A 26899-nucleotide genomic window follows, 5' to 3' on the forward strand; every position below is an offset into this window, starting at 1 on the left:
AATACTTACAGTAGATTCGTTTTGAAATTTGTATTGAGTATATAATTATGTCATGAACTGAGATCAATTTCCAAAAATGTTCGATTTTTTTCATTTCTATTTCCTTTAAAACTAATATAATACAATGTTTAACTGCCAGCTTACATTCGTAAAATTATTCAGGTCTTAGAAAGATAAAACTAAAAATTCGGAAAAGTCAATCTCAAAGGAAACTTTGTAAAAAAGTTCAATTATGCTCACTAATAGTATATAATAACTACTACTTTTTAGTGTTTTGGTACCGGTGTAGCAGTGCTTGATAAAACAGAAAATAAAATTTCTTGGGTATAAGAATATTATGTTATTATACCTAATCTATAATTTTGTACGTAACCATAATAACACATCAATATTTCACTTGATCACAATATACAATTACAAAAGTAACCAAACTGTACATCGTAACGAGAATTTATCGAGACATAACATTATTTTATACCCTACAGCCGCGGTGCGACAGGCGTTGGCACGACTGACCCACAACCGAGTATAATATTAAACATTAGGCACCCCAACAGGTAGTCTGACGACGACGACGCCGCCGCCTGCAACCGCCACGACATTAACGCACCGGCCGCCGAACTGTGTGCACGTGACACTCGCGCGCTCCGATCGAAAGTTTTCCTCGTCGTTCGTTATGCGTTCAGTTGTAGTGCGTGATCGTTGATACCCATATACTTACAATTACTGGAGGTTCGCGTGGTACATCTACTCTAGTACCGCGAATATAATTTATATTATGTTAGAACCGTAGATGTATGACGATTGTCTTGGCTACAATCGAAAAGAGAAAAAAATAACGAAATAAAAAAAAGGTAAGTGTAAAATATGCATTTAAAGATAAAATTCGGAAAAATTTCGACGTCCTTTTTAAAAGCCCTCGAAAAATATAGTAAAATAAAAATAAATGATGCATACTTTAATACTTTATATTATAACTGTTGATTGTAATAATGATTAGGTCTGTATCATGCCTTCATAGTAACTAATATATAAAAGATCTAATGGATGAAATCTTCCTATATAAATGGCTAGATCCGATAGTTTTTTTTTATTTGAGCACGTGTTCAGAAACGCAATTTACTACTATATGTAAGTAGGTATAGTATAACTATATAACTGTCGTAATATCGAAATAACGATTTTTATAAAATAGCTACTCAATTTTCTCGATATACAGCGCAAAATATATATTTTAAGTTTTTGTTGGCTTTTAAAAACCTTTTCCGTTTGCGGAAACGTGCATGCATTAATAATATACCTAATTATCAAAATACTTTCAAAAAAAATTGTTTGAGAAATAATTTACGCCATTCTCTAAATTATTATGATAATTCTCTAAGTACATTAAACTTATCTTAATAAATAAATTACCCATACATATACAAGTTTACTTCGTTAAAAATGAATAGTTTATATACTATTTCCCTTTATTTGTTTTATGTTGTTAAAATGGAAAAATTCAGGATATTAAAAAAATGTTAAACAAAGCTTAATCGATAAAATTATAAAAATTCCACGATTACGAAGTTTAAAATGTTCTTTACAATTTTAGATGCATAACAATATTTAGATAGTAATAACCATTATAATATTATAATACCTATATATATAATATAAAGTATAATACCATCCATGGAATACGTAATGTCGATGGTTTTAGTATCTAAATATTTAATAATAAACGTTACATTTTACTTTTGTTTTTTAACTAATTTTATTAAGAAAAAATATAGTATGACGCTTAATAATATGAAGGTTGCCACCGACACAACTTGTAATGACTTATTATTACAAGGGGTATAAACCATTAATTATTTTCTTCATTATTAACTTTTGAGAATAAACTTAACTAATCATAGATTTTAGTTTATACACAAGATAATTATAATTGTAATGACAACATTTGTTCCAGATGTTAGGCTTATGTCATTTACATTATAACGTAGTTAATATTGTATAAAATATTAAATTATTGCAATAATATACTGCAGAATATAACATAATCATATATTATCGTATATAGGTTTGGGTAAAGGAAAAAAAGGTAAACAAAAAATATTTAGTATTTACATATAAATCATATTATAAATATAAATTAAATATTTATAGTTTTATAAACTGATAAACCATTTGTAAACTATAAAATATTTAAACACTGATGTTAGAGGTATTGTAGTACACTTTTTTATAAATTAACTTCCCTACCTAAATAAAATAAGTATCATTGAAATAGAATACAAATTTTCTTCAATTCCTATTCGTAACTACCATAGGATATATTATGTTATGGTAGTTTTTCAATGAATTAGAATATTTAATACAATAAATACAAACTTAGCTAGACTATTTATATTTTTTTTATCGAAACGAAACAACTATCTTTTATTTAAATTTTTCATACTTAGATCTAAGATGTTCAGATATTAGCTGGCATATTAAAAAATTATAATCCAACAATTTAACTAAAAACTCTATGATAAGTACATGATTCATTTTTTTTTTTTTTTGGAAAATCTCAATTAAGCAGTTAAAAAAAACTAATTGATATTATTTAAAATATTATTAGGGGATATTTTTATTATTTTCGAAAACTGTCTAATAACTCTAATACGTTATTATTATTTTTTTTTATATATGACATTGTATGTTGGGTTAATTTGGTAAATAATTTAAAAATAAAACGTAAGATATTTAAGGTGATATACTGGGCAAAGTGAAGAATGTATTGATTTTACAATGATGTACGGTTTTATTAATTTTTTTATTATATGTCTGAAAACACTTTTTCTAGTGGAAAAAATGCTCCTATAATCAACTTCAATGGAGGTTTCTGATAGCAAATTGGATCTGCTTTTGGAAGGTCAAAATTTAAAACTCGTAGTACTTTTTAAAATATTCTAGGGATTAAAAATACCAACATCTATTATAATGTTAAAATAATTTTTTGATAATCAAGGGTAACCAAACAATTAACCGTCTTTGCTTAGAAATGTTTTTAATCGTATAATATAATGATTTATCATTCAATTCAAATTGAATACATCTTTTATAGCCTACTCACGACAAGGTGCACTTGACACCTGCAATTGTTCAGCAAAGTGGTTATCTACTAGATAGTTTTTTTTTTAATTTATATTAGAATCGTAAAATTCATGTATATTTACTTATATTGAGGAAGTTCATATTTATTCGTTATATTCATTCTATTGAATACAATGTGGTTGTAAACTGTTAAGATGTAAGAATACAAACTGATCCTATAATATGTAAAATAAATATTCAGTGTACTTGTAATGATAACACGAGGTAGGCGAATTTTCCCATATTTACTTTACTTGGTATATGAGTTGCCACTATTCCAGTTATTATTAGCTTTACTACACGGAACACGTCTTTCAGTTTAAAATTGTACGCTTCGCTGAACTGATAAACTGAATGATCATTTATAAATATTCGTTTTCTTATATTATATTACTCTACAGGTCCTCAATAACATTATAAATTATATTCATGTATGCATATTTATAATTTTATTAATTTTATTTTCATTATAAAATGAAAGACAAACAAAAACAATTGTTGGCTATTCAGTTGAGTAAAAAAGTCTATCCATTATAAAAATCACATATGTAGGTACTTTCAAATTTTAGTTATCAGATTAGAATATTATGCACGTTTTAAGATATTATATACGAGTTTAATTTTATAAATGTTTTAAAAAGCTTTTGCTTTAGATTAATTGTTTAGTACATTCCTTTTGTTTAAAATTGTATTAACCTAGTTGATAATAACAGGTAACTCGTATTTATATAGTTTATAAATCGATTGTAAATGTTTTCTTTGAATGAATCATTTCACAAAAGAAACTATTTCTTAACCCTAAATCTTTTGAGATAGAGGCATACTTAAAACATTTTAATTACCAATTGTAATACTTAATAATATTGAATATTTAAATTAATCCATTCTTTTGAAACATGCCAAAAGAAATTGGGCTACAAAAGTATAGTTATTCAGATAAGGTGGTCTAAATAATAATACCTAACTAATATATTATAGTACTTACCTATATTAATATATAAATACATTTATATAAAACAAAATGTCAAATTGTAAAAAAAAGTTTAATTTATTCATTTAGACTTTATTCAAAATCGTTGTTTGTAAACATTTTTGTAAATAAGTAGCTCAGAAAAGTTTTATAAAATATATTGTTTTAAACTCTTTAAATATTTATTGCATTTTTATTAAGAATATTTGTAAATAATAAAAACAAATTATTATATTTTTATTTTTTATAGTATTTAATTATTAAAATATGGTAATTTATTTAATTATATATATTTTTTTAATTTTAAAAGTACTTTATATCGATTAAATAAAACTAAACACATAGGAAACAAACTTGTTAGCGTGAAAAGACCATCTCAGGTATTTAATTAATATTATATAATTTATATAATATGTAGATTGTAGATATGTTTTGAAAATAAATTAGTGTCATATTAGGTATATTAATATGAATAATAATATTTAAGCTATGCTATTTGTGTATTTGATTTCAAAACTATTATAATATATTATACTATCTACTATTATTAAAATTATTAAGTGGAGGTATTTTTATTTAATTTATAAAAATTGTATTTATACTCAATAGTATTATTTAAAATTGTCGATTTTATGAATAGTTTGGTAAAATAAGTTTGATACTATAATAATGTGTAAGTTAAAAAAAAAAAAACAATTATATAATGACTAATGCAATAATACAAAATAAAAAAAGGGAGAACTACTTTGTTATATGGTAGATCTCAAGTGTACTTCGTTATTAAGAAACATATTTAATGTAAGTCATTGTAATGTACGTGTACAATTTAAATTTAACAATGAACTGCTGCCCACAATTATAAACGATTTTGAACGAAGACTGTCTGTCAACCTATATTACGCATAATAATACCATATGTTTTTTGATATCATTATTAGTAATTTATTTTACTATTAATATTATGGTAGGTAGATTACATTTTTTACGAATATATATTATATTATAATTTATTATTATTATATATTAATTTTGAGTGAATATTTAATTTCGTTCAAATTTGAACGATGTCTAGAAAAAGTTCTAATATATTATTGTTTGGAATTATTATTTAATGAATTAACTTCTTTTGAAGTACTTTGTATTTAATTTTTAAGTCTTAAATAAAAAAATAAATATTTTATATATTTTTAATTAAAAATAATTTTTGTAATTTTGATGAATTTTGTCATAAACGGAATCTTAAATGCTAATAAAAAAAAAAAATATCATGTAAATATGAAGAAAATGTTGAAGATATTTTTAAGGATAAATTTCAAAATTATGTCTTCTTTGTTGTTAATGGATGCATAGTGTAGAATACAGACTATTGTATGAACAATTAACAGTTTATGAACATTTAATAACCAATAGTATGACAGCATTTTTCATTTTTAACATCTATCACGACTGAGTAAATAGTAGTAAGCATATAAAATCGATAGTAATTTCAATATAACTTTAAGTCATGTATTATTTTATTTGTTATAATTTTTCATGAAAAATATTATTTTTTAACTATATTAGGATAACACAGTTAAAATAATTTCTAATGTACTACAAGACTACAATTAAATTGAATAAGGACGTTAAATTTGTTATGAAATGGGTGAAGTCTCTATAACGTATTTTTTCTTTGATGTAAAAGGACTACGAAACATAAGTGTTTTGCTAAAGTTACAATTTTGATGAACGTTCAAAGTCCATTACCGAAGGTATATTCGTTTGAAGTGTATGGGAAATATCGATCTAAAGATACAAATAGGTATGTTACCTTATTCCTGAAAATGTAGGGAAAACGAGAAGCTATATGCTTTCTATTTGAGTTCAAGTAATTGTTTTTTGATTACCGCGATTTATTAATAAGTGGGCTGTAATTAATAACTCGATATAATTATCAAATGTATAATATTCAATATCATTTTATTATTCCTTTCGAATCACATTATATTATAAAAAATTTCGAGCGTAAACGATAAAAAATATTGCTAGCATATTATATTAACCGGCTATACTAAATGAAAAGATTAAATTTATTGAAGTATTTTAGATTCTGAGCGGAACGAGCAATGTATTGATTTTATCATGATGAGTTTTTTTTGTGTAAGTACTTAGTATATGATAAGTCATCGCTAAATTGCTTCTATTTTAAAAAATAGGGTAGTTTTGGATATAAAATTGGATCTAGTTTGCACTTTGAAGAGGAAAAGAAATTCCTATAACTTATTTTTATAATTGGGAAAACAAACGAAAAAAAACAAAACTTTTTATGCAAATCCAATTTTCAACAAAATCAATTTTGTTTTTTTGATAAAATTCGATAACATATAACAACTGTTATAGATGCTAGCAATTTTATCAAAATGTTTATATTATTGTTTCTTATTTAAAATAAAATGTCAAAATATTTCATCAACTGTTGAGCTATTTATAGGCATAAGAAATTGTCAGTTTTTTTTTTATGAATTCCGATTAAAAATTATTTGCTAGGTAGATAGACATAGTGTTAATTGCTTTTATTAATAATTACATTTATCAATTTATCGAATTTTCAAATTTTTTTTTCACACAAAAGTACCTAATATATAAACTAAAATTTACTTATCCTTAATATTTTATGCATACTATTCAATTAAATTAAAATATTTAAAAGATGAATTTATTTAACTCTATTTAAAAGAATTGCATTTTTTTTATAAAAAAAAAAATTATTACGTCCACGATTGAAAGTGTATAGAAAATAATATATTTATTGTATTACTAAATCTATAATAAAGTAATAACTACAAATGTGAAAAATCATATCGATGTCGCCCATGTAGTTTAATTATACATCACTGTAATTTGTATACATTCATTATTTCAAATTTTTGAAAATGATATTTTTTTTTTGCTTTTAATACGTAATTAAATAATATTTAAAATGATCAAATAAGTTTTGACTTATTTTACCGTTATTATTCTTTGAATTACAGTGTGTTAACTAAATGTGGTAGAGTATATAATATTAGAATCCATTTCTCAGTTAATTTAAAATCTATACCTAACTAATCAATTTTTGTTCGAAAATCGATTATTATACATTTTTATTTTTACATAAGTTTTATTTAAGTATAGAATATGAAACTTCAAACTGATAATGTATATTATCATCATTAAAATAGTTATAAACTTAAAAAAATATTATTAAATGTAAATATATAAATACATTATATTATATAAATATAATTTTTTTGTAATCATTTTTCACCAAATATATGTAAATAGATTATACTAGGTTGTATTCCATCTACAGACAAAATGTCATCGTTCATAACTTTTTATACATTCATTTTAGATTTTTATAAGTTATGTAGGAATGTGTAAAGCCTCGTTCCATATATTTATTTTATGTTTTTGTGAATTATTCAATATGTCAAACTTATATTCAATCATTTAGAAAGTGTGAAAAAATATTGCATTTATTTTCTAACCAAATCGAGAAAGTTGAACTTTTATCATAGGGAAATTTTAACATCTTGTCGTACATTATAATGAATTAAGAACATGAGGAAATAAATTTTCCATAAATAGGTAAAAATATTTTAATGTAATACATTCTATAAAAATCATCTAACATTAATGAAGATCTATAATAATAATTAAGTTTCTGAACACTCAATCTAAACATATTTAAGAAATCGTTCATATTTTGATTAAGTGCAGTACCTATAGTGATTTGAATATTTTAATAATAAAAATATGTTAATTATAACCTATTGTATGAAATCTTCATACTTGATTAAAAACTCATAAAAATAGATATTGTTATGTTTTGTAAGTAAATATTATTATTTAATCAATATATTATTATATTTTAGATATTCTAACATTTTACGTAACATAAATTAATGGTTTGTAAAAGATGTTTGAATTTATATAAGTAATTTTAAAGAGTGATATAAAACTAGTAAAGAATTTTATTTGTTAATGTTTTATATATATACTATTACCTACCCTACAGTAATTAAAGATACATAAAATATGCATAATAATGTTCATAGTTCAACATATTTATTAAATACATTGAATTTCAATACATCAATTAATCGTGCAGCTGTGAAATATTTTAGAAATTAAATCTAACGTTCTAGTGAAATGATTAAAAAAAGTTATTTCATAATTATCTACCACCAAAAGGTTTTATTTACCCGATATCTAATGAACATGATTTTAAATTTATTGGTTTTTTGTTGTGGAATGTTCTTAGAAAATGTATAATTGATGACGTCTAACAAAGTAGAAAATATAGCTTTAAGAAAATCACGAGTAAAAATATAGACCAATGCTTAGAACCATCTGTATTTATGAAACATAATAATACATTTATCTAATATTAAAGTTAAATCTATTTAAAATATAAAAATAATTTTTTTTTTTAATCGAGTGGAAACACATTATAATATTTAATTCACATCTTTTATAATATGCAATCATAATACCTATATATTATATATACATAAATATTATAAATAATATTATTATATGTATATTTAAATTATACATATTAATATTTAACGAATTTAGTGTCAATAAACGACTGCTTTCGTGAAAATTATTTTTCGTATTAGACATTACGAGATTACATTTAGTCATGTTATTATAGTGTTATACCATAGTTAGATTTAGTTTGTGTTATACCTATAAAATTATATAGATGGAAAATTAAAATTAAAAATTAATTAATTAATAAAATTGTTTATACCTTCGAAACTCAGAGTTGCCACTATCACAACCTCCAATAATCACGAATCTTTTTCTCCCTATCTATTACTTCTAATTTCTATGGATTTTGACATACTCCATCCATCCATCTATTGTTTCTTGGGTTTGGGATAAATGTAACTTTAGGGATGATTATAAGTTTAAATTAAAAAAATATTTATGTGTACTTAGAGGCTGTGAACTTAAGTAAATATTTTGTTTTGTTTTGATCGTTACTATGTATTCACTATTCATATACGTAGAATGTTTGTTCTTTTCAGTCAAAAACACATTGTTAAAATCTCTCAAGTCAATAATTCAGTAATTAAGTTATAAACAATAACTTAGAGTGATAAACAGTTTCAAATCGATTGGGTTAAAATGGGTTTCAGTACATTAAAAAAAAATAATAATAATAATAATACAACTTACTATTTAATAATAATGAAATTTTTTTTATATACTAAGATAATATTGAGTTTAAAATTAATAATATTATTAGTCACTTTTTTTTATTATTTATTTACCTACCTAACGTTTAAATAATTATAATTACATAAATTATACTTTTTATTATATTAAACAATGCGAAGTTATATTTGAATTTTATTTTATAGACAAATGTATTTAAAAAGTAACTTTTATTATAATTATTGTATATTTATATTATACAGTAATATCGTTGACGAGTTTGTTACCACCCACAAGTCGTAAATTATTACCACTATTTGCTAGGTATATACATGTATTATATAAATTAACTGCTGATTAAAATTATATTATTCAGTAACTTAACAAATTTATGATTTTCTTCAATTATTTTAATAAGTTTTTGGAAAGTGTATTGTTATGAAAACATTTTATAGACAACTTTTCAAATTCAGATGACTATTGATAGCATTTTATTTGACCTATGGCTAAATGCCTAAATGTATTGTATTTTTAAATCACATATTCTCTCATAAAAATCAGAAACAATTAGCTAAAAAATCTCTCAATAGCTTATAAACATAATAATATTATATATTATATCACCAAAGTCGAAAACCTTCACTTACTAATTTTATAATATTATTATATTATAAAATATAATTTATTTTGGCTAGCTGTATTTGAAATGTATAGCTTTATTCCTTAAAAAACACGACTTATAGGTATTATTTTCGTGAAAAATTCCTCGTGATAATATATAACAAATTAAATGGTTTTTTTTAAATATTCCATAATGTTTAACGTAATTTTTCCACTGCTATCTAAAACGATTACGGAAGTATCTGACGGGTAAGCGACTTACTGATCGACCCCTGCGATAGTTTCCGTCTGTAGACAACTACAATAGTAGGTATTTTCGTACAATACTTTTACTTTTTGTGTAGTCTTCGCAACGACCCGAGATAGGTACCTATGTAGCGATTATATCATTACGAGTTTACGACACAATAGCACAGCGCTAATCGGAAGGCGAATCATATGCTATTATTAGGGTCCCGTGTTATAACTGCACCCACGATGCTGATTAGTAATCGAGTATACGTAACTGATATTGATTAACCGTATATTTTGTCTTTATAATTTATTATATTAATTATTAATTTATTAGATGATATTATTATATATGTTTTTGTTAAAGTAATCTTTCTGAAGCTAATGTTTGGAGTAATTTATTTCAAAGTTATCACTTACCAGTGAAGGAAAAAAAAATTCTATAAATAAACTCATTAGAAACATTATTTATTTTTAGTTAGCGAATTATACCACAAATAATTTTAAGATAATAATATATAACATGTACCTACGTATTAAATTATCTGATAATGATGATTTCAACATATATGCAATCATAGAATGCTAATATATAATAAGTAATTACCTACACAAAGTAGTTATAAGATTATATACGTATGTGTAATAACTAATAATATATTCATATAAATGAAGTACTGCCTACTAGTCTCTTAATTAAAACAAATACCTACCTATATTGTAACTGACTACTGAGTTTTAAATTTGTCGTTTTCAACGAAAGATGCAAAATACTATATGATTTTTTTATTCAACAGCTATTTACTGGCATTTTTTACAAATCGACTACATATTATTTTCACGTGAATAAATTTTAACTTTCAAATGTCATGCATTGATATTTTTACTAAAAATGAACAGAATACCTTTATTATGCTTATTTATATTTTATATTTTACATTTATTTTTATTATTTTACAAAATATCTATAATAAGCAACTATTTTATGTTATTTGTAAATTTATATTTTATATTTTAACTACATTGAAATTGCGTTGCAGTATAAATAAAACGATGTCTTTTTCGAGAGAATCTCATGTCATATTTAAGTTATAATTAGCTTAACAATAATACTTAAATAATATTAATATTTATAAAACTGCTTATTATTCTCTAATGAGGTTATTTACAATACAATTTTGTTTACCTAACATAATTTTAAAATTCTATTGAGCCTAATGCAGCTGCATAAATGTTTACGTAATAAATTTGACATTTGTAACGAGTTAAAAATATAAAATAAGAAACTATTGGCTAAAATAGCATCAATAGTAAATTTAACGTTTGCGTGAATGTAAGATGGTGAAGTAATATTCCTAAATTATTAATATATTATGTTTATTTATATGTATATTATTAAATTCAAAAATAAAATTAATTTCATATCTATAACTTGTCTTATAGATATTTTAACGGAGAATAAATTCGAAAATCTCTTAGGATTACTTATTAGATATAGTTAGGGGCGTATAATATATTTGTGCATAAATAAATATGTCTTACCTGTTTTAAAACATTCAAAATAGTCTTTATATTATTTTTCTACAAATATTTTACAAATATTATGAATAATTAATATATAAGAATAAGTAGAAGAAGTAAGATACTGTATAATTTAAATAAAAATAACGTCTAAAGCTTGATAATGCGCCTGAGTGCCGTTTCCTATATCGGAAAGGATTATATACACAGCGTGAAGTCTTTTTAGTGGTATTCTGTTATTTAAACTTAATAGTATAATATCATTCAATATATTCTGAACCTATGTTCAGAATAAACATAATATATTTGTTCGATATTTGAATATAATTTAATATAATCTAATAGAAATACGAGTATATAATATACTCTAATAGTCTAATATTTGACGCGGACCGGGCGGAGGTTGATTGTAGGTCATCCTCGCAGGTGTATGGTCGGCGTCTGTTGAGCTGTAACCGTTGTCGATAATGTACTGGTGACGGAGATAATGATCGGTCGATCTCCGTGGTCGGACGAGGGCTGGCGTATCCAACGTGGTACGATTGTCGGTCGTCGTTCTTACGTTCTTACAACACGGGCGATCATATAACACCGTGTTGTCGCGTTGACGTTGCGTTTTGCGTGTCGCAGGCCACGATCGCCGGCGGCTCGTACTCGTCCGGCGCGACTTGTCTTCCCGTCCCGCCTAGCCTTTAAGGCATTGGTGGGAGAGACAACTAAGTCGTATCGTCGTAGGTCGTGGTGGCGGTTGATGAGGTGCCGACCGGTCGTTGCGGTGCCTGTACTTTGTACTGGCGACCGTTGCGTACCGTGTCATATTACGACCCAAGACATATCTATTTGTATATTTATATTGTCATTATTTGTATTCCGTGTTGTCATAATAAGAATACGTGTTTCATTGTATAATGATTAATGAGAGATTAATCTAAAATTTGTGTCGTAAATATAATCAGTATTTCTTATAAATGTAGTTAAAGCATAAAGTTCGATTTGATTTATTTTATTAATTCTAAATGTTATATAATATATATATATATTATATATATTATTAAATAAAGGATATATTAGAGATGTACGTAATACATTACTATTATTTTTTGAGAAAATGAAGAGTTTAAAATAAAATTTATTAAATATGAAAATATCAATTATAGAGTCGGATAGTTCTGCTATATTTTAGTAAATAACTGTGGTAAATTTATGCTTCTATACAATTCTTCAATTTTCTTCAACTAGAATTTTTAGATACTTCAAAAATGTACATTTATTTTTGTACCTATACACTGTTGAATTTCAATATCATGAATCTTGACTAGATTTCTGTTCATTTTTTTTCTGATAAATCACTACAATCACAGTCATCGTATTTTACGAGGTATTTTATATGGGTGGTGCGCAGAAATAATAATATGTATGGTTGTGCTCAGACCCCAATTTTAAATCTATATCAATTTACAAATGTCCAACAAAGTTATCAACCGATACCTATCGTATTTTTCACTTTCACAAATATACGATAGTATCATATTGCACGTGTAACTTGGAAACGATTTTTAAATTGTTTTTTTTTTTATGCTATTATTATATTATTATTAGCCGATTATAAAATACTAGTTTAGAACAATACGAACGGATTTAAGCTTCTAACTGACACTTTTAAAGCTACTTTACACTCGGAGAAACAATTTTATTTAAAATATATATATATATATATAAAAAAAATCCCTTCGCACAATTATTATTTATTGTACAATAAGTTTTAATAGATGCATAAATCATGTAGATTACAGAAGGAATGGACAATAATTAAAAATATAAAATTTCTAAAATAAAAAAAACAACAATAAATATATGTAACTTTTTATTAAATATCATTGTAAATAATACGACCGTACCAAATATAAAAACTTGCTATTGATCCCAAACATATAAGCGAAATACTATCCAATTTTAAATTAACAATAAATCGTCCCAACATTACTCAGTTAGGTATAAAATAATAATACTCTTTAAACTAAGAGATTTTTGTTTTTGAGAATCACTTAAGGCGGGTTAAGTCCTGTAATCCCTTCCCCATTCTTATATTTCCTATTTTAAAGCTTGCGTTTAGAGTAGTCGAATCAAGGTGGAAGTCGTGTATTGTCGTGATTATTTCTGGTGAACAATATAATATTTACAAACGATAAAACCGCACAGGTTGTACGCGTGGCCATTGAGTTTGTCGCGTGTCGTATATTATATACGTATATAATAATAATACCTACAGGCAACGAGTCGCGTAACTTGTTTGAAAATTTAAATCAAAATCTTACTAAAGTGTTCTCTCGTATTATGTTATTATATCATCTGGTCCTTAGTATACAAACTGGCATTATGAAATACCACAAAAATGATTATTTCAACCCCTGAAACGTTTTTATGCAGTTTGGACGGTATATTATTTTTTTTCTCGTTGACGTTCTCATAATAATATATAACATGATATTGCATACATAATAATATAATGGTAGGTATATTGTGTGCGCGGTAAAGTAAAAACGTCCGAAACACTTTACGTCACGATATTCGTGTGACAGGTACCTATACAAATGTTTGATAATGGCGTATGACAAGTACACACTGTTTTTGCCAAGACTTGAAAGCGTTTGAAAAATGCGTGTGATACCGCGCGTAACCAGATGATGAGTGACATAGCACAGTGATTTGTTGCTACTTAACCGATAATATAATAGACTACGCTTGTTTAATTTTAGCGTTGGTTGTAGCTAAAATGATTTAGGATAACTGGATAAAATGATTAAAATGACAATTGCATAAAGACAGATGAATCAGATTAACAATAATATAATGTTTTAATCACATGCGCGATACACGTGACTACGTACATTTATTTTAATTGATAAAGACTCGATTGGTTTTGATATTTTTGTCATTATTATTATCATTTGCTCGGCCGACTATACTTTATTATATAAAGAATACACTCGAATACTACGAATATTGTTTTTCAGCCAACGTTCTATATTGTCCACATCGGAGAATTACTATGTTTTAAAATTCTGTCAAAAGCAGATCCTTTTCTATCCTGTTTGTTGTAGTTGGAACATATGTTAGTCAAGTAATGTGGGATTGTAGTCACAACTATATATTTATATATAATTAACAAGTGATGTCGTTAAAAATATTTACGACGGTAAAAAAATTGAATGTGTTTTGTGTTTTAATAAAAATTTATTTCTGAATGAAATTGTACATATTTTTATCAGATATGAATGGTATGTGCATAAATTAATTTTTATTCATTTGTTTATTTTTTAATTTTTTGAACATAACGTTTTTGTTTGTTTTGCGTTTGTTTTTGTCTACTATAATTTATTGTTATTAGAACATAATTTAGTATTTGTTAACAAGTTAACATATAGTATGTCATTCGATTAAAAAATATTGTCGTCATTCAATGTTTTAAATATTATATAAAATAAAAGCGACTTTCTTTAGTCTTTATATAATAATATAAACTCTTTATTTTTAGATTAAATGCCATTTGTTATTCTCTATTTTAATAATGACAAAATATAAGTACAATGATACCAAACCATATGCAAAGTTTAATTTTTAGCAGTTCAGATTCCATTATCTATTATGTTTAGTATAATATATTATATATTATATATTATATATAGTAACTGATATAATATTATATTTAAAACCTTTACCAACGTACAATTTTGTAAGTCTGTCAATCATATTTGCACATTTTCTTATTATATTCGCACCGTAAAATTGATTAATCTTGTTCCAGTGATCGATAAACTATGTTTAAAACAAAAAAAAATACATTAGGTACTCAACTTTAATAAATATATAACTTAATGTTAATACTTTGATCGATCTATGCTTGTCAATTCGAGAATGAAAATGAAATTGAAAATGTTGTTGAAATCAAGATAATCATTGCAAACTGTATAGATAATAAAACTCAACGATTAACTATAATGATTTTTGTTTTTAGGGATTAAATTAGTTTGTTAATATTATGTTTATAAATGGATTAATGTTATACATAATAATAATTTAAAATAATTAATAATTAATATTAAAAATAAAAGTAAATTAGGTTAATACAGCAAGAATAATTCTATAGACAATAATAACTAGTTTTTTCATAGTCAAATTATTTATTTTAACATCAATACATTTAATAGGTACATTGTCTTCATAATTTCCTATAGATAATAAATATGTATATTAAGTAAATGTTATTTAAATTTAATTGAATTTATATAGGTAAAATAGTATATTTTACAAGTGTTTAATTATTATTATTATTTTTTTTTTTGTATACAATACGAATTATTATAACTATTTTTTAGTTATACTTTCTAGTCTCTACCTATACATTTTATAAAAATGTATATAAGACATAATACACTACTATCTCAATTCAATTTTCAATTTAAAAATATAATGTACGTAGTTTATTGAGCGTTTTTATATTATACCAAAAAATATTGTTTGATAATGCTAAAATAAAATAGTACTACATCTTTGTTAAATATTTGAAGCTCGAAATCTAAAATATGCGAATATTTATGGATTGATCATGTTACATCAATCGATCAAAATTCAAAGATATTTTACTCCACAATACACCAGATTTTACAAAAATAATGTAACATCAACTTAATCTATATACCTATGTTTGATTCAAAAACAAACATTGGTTCGAATGATTGATTCTATCTCCCTTTTGATTATATAATTTATTGTCATACTTGGATTACACACTTTAGTTTGGGCATCATTATCTGACTTTTTTTAAGAAACGTGTTATGCATGCATAAAGATAAATAAAGTATTATTTATACTTAGAATAATCGAAAAACTTTATTACAACATTAATAAATGAGGTTACAAAATAAATTATCAGATCAAAGAATGTTATGATATTGTAATAAATACATGTATAGGTACTGTATTACGTACAATTATTTTATGGATTTATTTAAACAAATGTACAAAACGTCAATATTGATGATTTTATGTTAATAATAAATATATAATAAATAAAATATGTAAAAATAACTTAAATAATTTAATTTAATACATAATTCTTATATTTAGGAACGAAATACATTTAAATTTATTTCATAGTAAATAATAACTACTGATTAAGTGTAATATTTTATTATTTATTGATATTATATATTATTATTATTATAAATTATATAATATTTCCCACCCTACACATAATTAATTTGTTAAAATTATTATAAAAATTGTATTAATATCGTTAAAATCATTAAAATTTATTTGTTTTTATACTTACAACGTGATATTATGTTATATTAGGACATAACTATCTAGATCTACCCCATGCGCACACTTATGACTATAACTTATACCTAGCGGGAATCAGCTATAATTAAATATGATACTTAAATACGCATAATACTTAAAGAAATGTTTAACACGATAAATAATGAAATGCAAAGAGCTAAAGCTAGTAAACTGCTTTATAACATTCAATATTTCTTAGAAGTAATTTTGAACTAAATTCTCTAATTTGAAACCATTTTTTTCTATAGTTTTTACTTAGTAATTTTTAAATAACACTAGAAATATTTCTTCGTGTATTACATTGTTGCTAAATCGTATAAAATGTCTTGTTATTACGTGATAATTTAAACATTTTCAACCTGCATTGGCCATTCTTTTATTATAATATTGCTCGGAATTTATATAAAATATCAATTTTTTTTACTTTGTTTCTGCATATAAAATTTTTATATTTATTGATAAATATACCTAAAATATTTGACCTAGAAATTAATAATTATCGTTATTGTCAATTTATGATGAAAAACATACTGAGGAATTATTATAGTTATTGTTCTATACTAAATACGCTAATGTACCACATTTGCCTATACAATGCGCCGGCTATCAGTTTTATACGGGTTGAGTTTAGATTGTTCTTGATGTGGTAAGACGTACGCTGCACTGTTATGCACGTATTGCATTAAAACTATTTTGAATTATTTAAATTTCAATAAGCTATATTTGTACTTAGTAATTCCAGTATGGCATAGCTACAGTGAAAATGTTTGTATTGTATTTATTTTTGCCAAAGATAAGTAGGTATTATCTAGAAAGGATATCGGTATATAAAGTGTATTTAGAATTTTAAAATTGATTAATTAGGCGATATCAATAAAAACTGAGTTTATTTTGTTATAATAATATTTGTATTACTGTATATACTTTAATAATGTATTATCTAGCTAATATCTTTGATTAAATATGATTCAAATGTGACTAGGAAATTCTGAATTATATTATAATATCAAAAGACATTAATTGATAATACAATATTTTCTTATATTATAAGCTAATCATTAAAATATATTAATAAGAAATGTTGAAAACTGAAAAGGTGGTAAGTTATGGGATTTGGTGAAATTTATGCAATAAAATAATGAATTAGTACAATAAATTTTATAAAAATATATTAAATAGTATGTAATAATAAAGGGAATAACTGAAAAATAAATTTTAAATCAAATTTTCTAAAATCATATTGAATTCAAATTTCAGAAATTCATATTCACAAAAAAAGGATTCATATAAGTTTTTACTCTAAATATTAAAAATATTTTTATTTATACTAGAAATTATTATATTGATCACAACATCCAAACGTATAAAACTACAAGAATACAATTTTAAATAATATAGTATTTAGAACAATATATTTTATCGTATGCAAGAATAGTAAAAAGTAAAAAGTAATTATTATTCAAAAAGCGTTTATTTTCTTAGTTGTTTGTTATAATATACTTAATACGATTAAACTAGTAGCTTAGTATTATAGATTAATTCAACAATAATTCTAAATTTATTGATAAGAAAACAAATTAACTAATTTAATTAAATAAATGCTGAGCAACCCATTCAACTTAAAAATTAAATAAATATATATTTTTTTCATTTGACAAAAAAACATCAACAACAAAGGTTATTAGTTTATACAATACATATATTTATTAAATCGTATTGTATAAGTTGGTTTTTCTTAGAAAGCTTATTGTTTGAGATGTTTTCAATGTTTAGTTCTAATGCTTCCTTTTATATTGGGTGAAATATTGTATTTTTTTATAATTTTTATATTATAGAACATGATTTTTACAAATGTTACGATTAAATAATATAAAATAATACATTACAGTAAAGTTTGTATTTTTAACAATTTAATAATTTTTATCTCTATTTCCTTCTCATATACACACGGAAAAGTAGTAATAACAATAATACCTATTAGTAAACCATGAACAACTTCAAATAAACACTATATAAATACGAGTACTAAGAGAATTTACACCAATTATTATCTAAATAATATTTTATTTAATGGTGTTATTTATTTTTAAACCATTGCTTAATATAACCGGAAATGAATGTTGATAAAATACAGTTTTGTTTTATTCATATAGATATATTCTTTATGTTTTTAAATGAGACCGTTAAATGTACAGGAAAAATAAGTTTTACATTTAAAGACAATAATTTACCTGTACAATATTAGTGATAACTTTTTTGACATTTAATAATTAAATTTAAAATGTGCACAAAAAATAATATTATGACAGTTAAATATTAAAATACATACAAAATATAAAGTACTCGATAAAAATGTATATAAATTAATTTATCAGATAATTACTAAAACCTTTATTATTTGATAATTATCGCGTTTTAAAAACATATATCTTATTTTATTCTGTTATAAAAAATACAGACGTAGTTTAAGTATTGCAAAGAACTAATGATTTGATTATGACATTTATAATATGTCTATGAAAGTATTCCATAAATATAAACACAAATTTCACATGCTTTAATACACGTAATATTGGTAACTAAATATTAAAAATATTATAATTTATATCACTTCATTAAATTACATATTATTGGCGATTTAAAATTATTTTATAATATTTTAAATATTTGAACGCATCAATAAATAATTGTTTATGAAAAATATAATTCTGAATAAATATCGATTTACTGCTATAATTTTGATAAATATATATCTGTTAAAACTTTAAATGCTCATATTTTTTTTTTTTAATTTCAATTAAGTAGTACTCACATTTCAATTGATTATTATTTTTTTTTTATACATTTATTTTTTAGTAGGTTATTAGTTTTTGATAGATTCAGGGGAACTGTAAAGAAATTATTTAAAATATTTTTTATAAAACATCGTGTAAATAAGGTTTCCTGTCTCTAAAGGTAAAACACGAGACTTTTAATCTTTTTTTACTACCAGAAAAAGTATTCGTAAAAAAAAACTCATAACTATAAAACAAAACCATAGCTTTGCTCACAACTTAAAATGTACCAACAAATCTGAAAACAGGGCCTTTATTTTTAATGTACAAGACTATGTATAGTATAATAAAGGTTATGTACCTGTGATGTCACATATAATAATATCCTACTCACAATTCCTATATAAGTAATATTACTTCTAATAGCAACATTTTGATACGATGTACTTTGTCAACGATATTATTTTTTCTTGATACAATATTTGTTCGTGTATGCCTTATAAAATATTTTCCATCTACAATTGAAATTTTCAATTTTTTATTTTTATCATTTATTTGGTATCAGAATCATAATACAATCGTATTTGAGTGATCATGAATAATAGGTTATCCGAAAAGGTTTCAATATTCAACAACACAGATAAATATATATATTATATATTATTATTATTGTTATATATTTGAGTAGAAACAAATATTGATATTGGTATTGTAAAAGTTATATTAAAATAAATATATTTTTTATTATGTCATATATATTATCATGATAATAGTTATACATCTATTATTAATATTACTGTTATTATTATACTTATCAAAGAAATATATTATATAATATATGAAAGTACCATAATAAAGAATATACTTTTACCTTTAAATTGTTAAAATAATTATATTTCTTATTCACTTAGATGATTTTTTTTATATATATATTATAATGCAATCTTTGAACTTTTAGAAAACATCGTGAGCACTGATGGTAAAGTTTAGGTATATACATTAATGATTTAATACGTTGCGTGGTTACATTTTATCACGCAGCAGTGGCCCATCTTTATGTTTCTAGATAAATAAATAAGAAAAAAATAATGCACAAGGTAATTTTTGTTCAAACAATACACTGGTGTTCACTTACCAGGCAAAGTTCCAAATATATATATATATATATATTTATATTAATATACATTTATTTAAAATATTAACTACCTATTACAATATACAATGACAGGGGAGTGTTTAAAAATTGTTTAATCGTCCAGTACATTTACTAAATAATCTTTTTTATAGATATACGTTTCAAAATAATCAGCTTATTAAATTTTTATGTGTAATTACATAAAATTTTTCCAAAAATGTTACGGTAACTGTATTATCTCTGTATGTTATCAGAAAACAATGTTTTAATATTGTATTAAATTATCAATGGACTTAAAAATAGTTTTCGGAAAGTATAATGTTATCTTAAATAAATAATATGATTTGGAAAATATTTTGGTCACGTAGAAAACTAACTTTTCAATACTTAATAGGTTTAAAATTAAAATTTAATTTTCATTTGATGACAATGCAATTGAGAATCCAAAATCAATGAATGCGTTATTTATTAGTAATGTATATAGAAATAATTATTGATTATTATTTTTATTATTGTGATGCAATTAATTTTCTACTTATTGCATTCAATTTTAATATTATTTAATATATATGATAATAATTATTAAAAGAAAATAATATTCTCTAAAAATTTACGATTTTTGTTTATACATCTTCACGTGCAAAAAACGATTAGGTACTATCATATAGGTATACATATATAATAATATACAATTTAGAACAATTATTTTCGAATTTTGTATACGTTTAGATGAAAACCTTTATTTTCTAAGTCACAACCAAAACTGATTGAATAGTAATTACGAGTACCTACTCAAATATCCATCATTAAACTTTTAATATAACATTCATTAAGTGTGCACATGATCATGTTACAGTTATATTTAGAAATTTATTATTTTACTTTCTTCATTTTCTGCATCTTTAATACAACTTAACTTAGGGAATAATCATTTTTTTTTTAATTTCAAAATATAGTCTTAAGTTTTTATAACATTCGATATTTTATGACTTGGTCTAAAAATTATATTATATTTATTTTTAAGTTTATTTGTTTATGTGAAATAAATTGATTGATTTTTTTAAAAAAAATTATTATTCAAAGTAGGTTATTTAATGATATGAAATTAATATTAATGTTTCATTTAGAACTATTGAATATCTGGAACAAATTTCTTACTATAAGGTCTGTTCTTGATTTAAGTACTTTAGTCGATGGCTCATCGTATCTATGGAATTGAATAATGAAAAACTTTAAATGAAAAGAATAGTTTGAGAAATTAATTATAGTAATCGTATAATTATTTTGCATACACACAATGTCGTGGAAAGTATTAAATGAATAGATATACTATATTGTTTCATATTTTATAAAATTAGGCGTCAGTCGTTTTCGTTAAAACAAAAAAGGTTAGGTTATTTTCGTTTCCACCAAATCTATATTTACTCATCTGTCTAAATTATAGTTTCAAAACCATTTAGAATTACTCAGAGGCCAAATCGAGGAGATGGTTCTTATTGCCTCATAAAAATTGTTTAATTTTCGGATTAATATTTTTGAACTTCAATTGAATTAAGATAGTTAAATTTGTGTATATATATAGTCAAGTACTTTTGATAATTCTTTAAATTATTTATTATTTTAAATAATTGTTGCATACCTTTTTTAAAAATGTCATTCTTGAAATTGTTTTATTTTTATATTTTTCTATTGCGTAGCCCAATGGTTTATCCCGAATCTCGATATATATCGATGATTGATACAACTACAGATAAACTAGGGGTTCTCAAATTCCATCTCAATAATATAAGTAGAAGTAGATTTGGAAGAAACGATGACCACCCATAAAACTATTGGTTACAATGTTTTACCTAAATAATATGAATTAGGTATGATCTAAAATGTATTATATACGTATACATACAATATTTAATGTGCAATAGCTATATTGTTTACGAATAATACATTAATATACGTATATTATATGTATAATAAAATTAATAACATAATATAAGCTTACATATTTTATAATATTATGTACATTATACACGTCTTGTTGATTATAGTTTGATTATAGATCACAATTTATTGTTTATATATAATATATATATTAATATATTTTTTAAAAGTTTTGCATTATATTATAACATAGATTATATTTTATTGTCTTATTGAGACTTGAAATGATACAAATCGTTTTATTTTTAAGAATGACAAGATTACTAGAATTATTCTTTAATTCTTTAAAGAAACGTATAACAAAAAAATAATAATAATAAGTATGTACTATACTATTTAAAGGTAATTGTTAATGATAAAAGTTGTTGTATACATTTTATTAAAAAGCACAATGACTTAAATGTTTTAAAATATATAAAAAAATAAGCTCAATAGATCACTACAATGTCTTTAAATTAAAAACAATAATGAACAATAATTATTATAACATTCAAAAAAAATTTTTTTGTATAGTTTGATGGTTCTAAAATTCTTAAATAGTTTTCAAAATCAATCACTTCATCGGTTTTATACATTTTTATTTAATTTTCAATTAAATTTATTAAACTTTATACTTTAACTAATGATAATTAATTGAGATTTAAACTTGTGAAATGTATACATTAATTTTGTATGTAGTTACTTATTTTAAGTTTTATGTTATTAAGTGTTTACAACTTGTCAAAAATAGAGTTTGTCTTAAATTATTTGGCGTTTCTTAAGTTTCTATTTTGTGTTTTGACCATGTGAAAAGTCACATTCTCATAAATAATATTTATGTCAAGAGTTTGAAAACGTAGAGAAACGACAATGATTATAATAATTAACGACTTATAAAGGAAAAAAATATTTCTGTATATACAATAAGAGTATTAAGTTAAAAAATGTAATCGATGTGTTGCTAGTTTATCTATGTATTATAACTTATAATTAAAGACTTTTCAAAAATATTTAAGTATTATAAAAATAAAAACAATATTAAAGTAATATAATTCATTAGTCTTTATGAAAAAATAATATAAGCATAATTAATATATGTTGAATTTTCAAACAAAAAATATTTCATTTATTAAATGCAATTAATATCTTTTTTTTTTTGTTTTAAAAAAGGTAGATACTTCACACTTCACTAATAAAAGTAAAACCTTTTAAATTAAAGAAAAATGATATAAAATACAATTTCTATTTCAAATTTATTAAGTGTAACTTTCTTCAGTAAAGTACATGTAACATAATTATTTCTAGAAAACTTTAATAAACTTTAATAAACTCTAATAACTTTCATTAGTTTGTTAAAATTACTAAACTTAGTTTTAAGTGTCAAATCCGTAATTTTCAAGTATTTTTGTATGTTAAATAGAGTTGTTGTGGTATTTTTTAAGTTATTAGTATCAACATTTATAAAATACTAAAATTTAAAATTTAATTCAATTTTTTTTTTATTAATTTCTATTTATGTTCTAAGAGTTTTTAGGTTTTCTTCATCTATATAGCCATTAAAAAAAAATAAATAAATAATAATAATAATAAAGCAATGCATATTATGCTATTAATACATAAAATATATTTAAATAACACAATATAATATAAAATTAAATCATTAGTTCTAACCGTTTTGAGTGGTTTTGTTTTTTTTTCTCCTCGCCAATATCGATTTGGTTTTTATAATCTCTTTTAAGAACTTTAACAGTGTTATGTGAAATTGATTTCTGTAATTTTCCGGAAGCATTGGTTAATTAAATAAAACAGAGAAAATAGATTGTGTGGCCGAAATTAAATTTATAGAAATCCACCTCTTGTGACCTTTGTGGAATCGTGTGCGATATTACTTTGCCAACTGATTTTCACTTAAGAACAATAGGTATCGCCTGTCCACGGGTTATAAGCGCATTGTTTCCTGGCCAATCTGAGTTGGATATTGTCCAAAGTGTGCGTTTAGTTTTCACAAAAACAGTTCAATTGCATTTCTTGTCACTTGTAGAGAGGGGTGGTGAAAGTGTGAGAGAGCTATTAAGATGAAGACAAAATTAGTATTTTATACCAATTTAATTCGAAAAATAACATTAAATGTTTGTAAAACCATATTATTATAATATTAATATTTAAATAGTAGATTTCAGAAATTTGGCTTTACAGTTGAGAAATATAATTATCTATAATACAATATATATTATGCAGAGTGCAGCTGCAGGTTTAAGAATTTCAGACTGAAATTACATCTACATAAAATGTCAAATTTTCAATATTATTGTTTTTATTTTTTATCAATTTCTTATAACTTAATTAAATAGGAAGTAGCAAACACGTGCGTATCACCACACACGTAAATCCATATAAGCAGCAATATGTGTTATTGACAACTCATATGATATTGTGTAAACTTAACGATAACTAATTGACCTGACAATATATCCACGATAGTCATATAGTATATAGTCTAGAGAATAGTTTTAAAAACCTATTCGATGAACACATATTTCAATTGAATAAATTATTTTTATTTTTTACAATTATTTACATCTTCCAGAAAATAAAATAGGTACGACTGTATTGATACTTACGGTTAAAAATTGTCTGACTTGCACGAATATGTATCAAGAATTTTCAATTCATTACTAATTGTATAGTAATAGTTATAATGGACTTACTTTTAAATTATGATAATAAGTAAATGACGTGGATCATTGTAATTATTATTACTTTATAGAAAAATAATAATATTTTTTTTTTTTACGATGTGTAGATAGTTTAAATTTAACATGCATATTTTTAACTACCTATACCATACAAAAGATGAATTACTATGTACATTTTATCAATGCATTAAAAGTGAAATACTTAAGCAGTATGTTATGTATCTTGAAGTCACGTGGACGTTGTGTGACGCATTAAAATGTTTCATTTATGATTTAACGTGATACGTCTCAGAACCTATGCACAAATGAAAATGAAACAATTTATTCTTACATGTGAATTCTTTATGTGTTTATTTTTTTTATGAAGCACAACGTGTACAATACAATATATATAAATATCTACAGAATATAGAAAACAGTAGAAAACACTTTATAAAATTCATATTTATTAAAACGATACCATAATCATACGTGGTACGTATAATTATGACATACTTCACTCAAAGCTGGATGAGTGAGTTATATTTCAAATATAATTTCAAATACTCCTTCAAAATGACTTGCATTTTCAGTATAATATATATATATATATATTGTATTTTTATCTGAAAAATAATAATGTATTCAGGCATTTTAAAATATAACCTACGTATGACGTATTACGATACGTGGCGAGTGTATTTATTGCTAAAAATTAATAACCAAAGTTTTTGTCATATCGTCTCATTTATGTTTATTGAAGTTTCCCTTCTCCTCACATAAAACTTTGTTTGATTGAAAAATATTGGCTTATTTTCGAATCTAAAATAGTTAGAAGATTGGAAAAAAACTTATAAATTAATTTAAATAAAAATAATGAATTCCAAAATTTAAAAGCTATTTCACAACTATTTGTAATTATTTTTTTAAATATTGACATGTATTCGAATTAATTAGGTAATATTAAGATCGGGGCTAATTTAACGGTTATTTTTATGTCAGTACTTCTATAATAATGTTTCAGCCGTTGAGCATATGGACAAGTCACACTGACTTGTTTTGCTTTATTCAAAGGGATTTCTTAAAATATGTACTTAGGACACTAAAAAAAGTTCATTTTTCGTTCTCCAAAATGAATATATTAGGTTTAGTTCATACCCATATACTATAGTTTAAAAAATTGAATAAATTATAAATATTGTATTAACTTGCTCTATATTGGGCAATGTAATATCAACTACGGTAGTAACATCGTAACTTAATTAGGTTCATGGGCCACATTAACTAACGAAATTCATGCAATAATTAATATGATACAATTAAAAACTGATTGTAGTTTATATTGTTTAGAAAAACTTTACTTAAGTTTAATCGATTACCATGACTGTAAGTAAAAAGT

The 26899-nt window shown here is 23.4% G+C and overlaps 1 protein-coding gene across 1 annotated transcript in view; it reads left to right on the forward strand.

Annotated features, from left to right (window-relative positions):
• The first annotated feature begins 708 nt into the window (after positions 1-708).
• LOC114121243 (uncharacterized) overlaps positions 709-26899 on the forward strand; it is a 52050-nt gene continuing 25859 nt past the window's right edge. The window contains exon 1 of the mRNA XM_050203344.1: positions 709-854. The gene's annotated coding sequence lies outside the window, so the exon portion shown is untranslated. The remainder of the gene's footprint in view (positions 855-26899) is intronic.

The sequence above is a fragment of the Aphis gossypii genome, chromosome 3 (genome assembly GCF_020184175.1).
Source record: "Aphis gossypii isolate Hap1 chromosome 3, ASM2018417v2, whole genome shotgun sequence".
Lineage (NCBI taxonomy): Eukaryota > Metazoa > Arthropoda > Insecta > Hemiptera > Aphididae > Aphis > Aphis gossypii.